Raw genomic sequence first — 1,486 nt, 5'->3', positions numbered from 1 at the left:
GTCCACTGGAGGGCAGTCATTGCAGCTCATGACATGACCTCAACCCACTTCCAACTTTTACAAGTTCGCCTTCTTCAGAAGGTGCTTCATTGTAACGCCCTGGACGCAAGCCGCTGTCACAAAGAACCAAGAGACGCTTCTCATGCAAAAAGCAAAGGGTTTATTGTTTCCAGCATGCTGGGACTCGCAGCTTACTCTGAGCACAGAGCAGCGGCTACGAGTCCCGACCAAGAGTTTAAGCACACATTATATAGCAAACGGGGGAAGTAATCTGGGGTCATTCTACTGGAGATCTGGCGCCGTGTGAGTTAATGCCTGTCTGGTTTCTTATCAGGCTGTTTGTTCTTTAGTTCCCTCCCGGGCTGCAGCCATCTCCCGTAACCTCCCTGGCTGCAGCTGTCTCCCATAAAAGTTGTTTGTTCCATCTGCCCCTTCTGACCTTCCTGATTATATTGGCGCCTTTCATTCCCCCCTTTTTCTGTGGACGGCTTCTAATCTTAGAGACCTTCAGGCTTAGCTAAGGCTGAGTATTGTTGCCTGATAATAAGGAGCTTAATGTCCCCTACCCTCTGTTGTATGAATTCCATAATTTTATTTATAATACAGGGTCCTATAGAGAGGATTAACAACAGGATTATAAGCGGTCCAGCAACTGTTGATAAGAGGGTTGTTAACCATGGCGACTGTGTAAACCAAGATTTAAACCAACTTTTCTGCGCCTCCCTTTCCTTTTGTCGTTCGGCCAGCCGCTGCCGAAGTTTGGTCATGGATTCCTCCACTACCCCTGTATGGTTGGCATAAAAACAGCATTCTTCCCTTTGTCTTGGAACTTCCGGCTCAATCATGAGACGGACTGCTTTTCCATTCCACCGTTGCTAGAGGCTTATATTGGACATATTTTAACAAATGGTCTGGTGGAGGGGAAAGAAACTATTTTAGCTTTAGCAATTTCTATTGAAATAGGATTTTTCTTCTTAAAATTCCTTCATGGCTATCAAAAAGCCAAATTAAGATTAATTTATTTACTGTCCTGATGTTTGCATAAGCACAACAAGAATGGTAACTGACTACCTTTGCTGGAATCTCATGGTTGAATCTTAATGTGCCCCGTAGGGCCAGGAAGCCATGCCACCTAGCTGCCATCAGGCCCGCCTGCAGTATCTGCTGAGTTAGGTGAATCCCTCACCTGTAGCAATTCCACCTGAGCCCACGCTCCAGGCTTTAAGGCCCATCTCAGTAGCCCTCCTACCCGTTGCAGTCCAGAGTGTGTGTGGGTTCCGCAGGAACGTAGAAGCATCCCTACTGCTCCCCTTCTACTCTTACCAACCGCTAGTGATGGTAGGGCATCGGCCTGACACTCCAGCGCCAGCCATCTTCAGGGCTTCCAAGCAGAATACCAGGCTTTCTTCGTGGCATTTTTACTGGCTTCAAGTCTTTTAGGAGCTCAGACAGGGCTCTTTAAAACATGATACTCCAGTCAAGTTTT

This window comes from Myotis lucifugus, unplaced genomic scaffold (genome assembly GCF_000147115.1).
Source record: "Myotis lucifugus unplaced genomic scaffold, Myoluc2.0 scaffold_1377, whole genome shotgun sequence".
Lineage (NCBI taxonomy): Eukaryota > Metazoa > Chordata > Mammalia > Chiroptera > Vespertilionidae > Myotis > Myotis lucifugus.
This window is presented reverse-complemented; position numbering follows the sequence as displayed.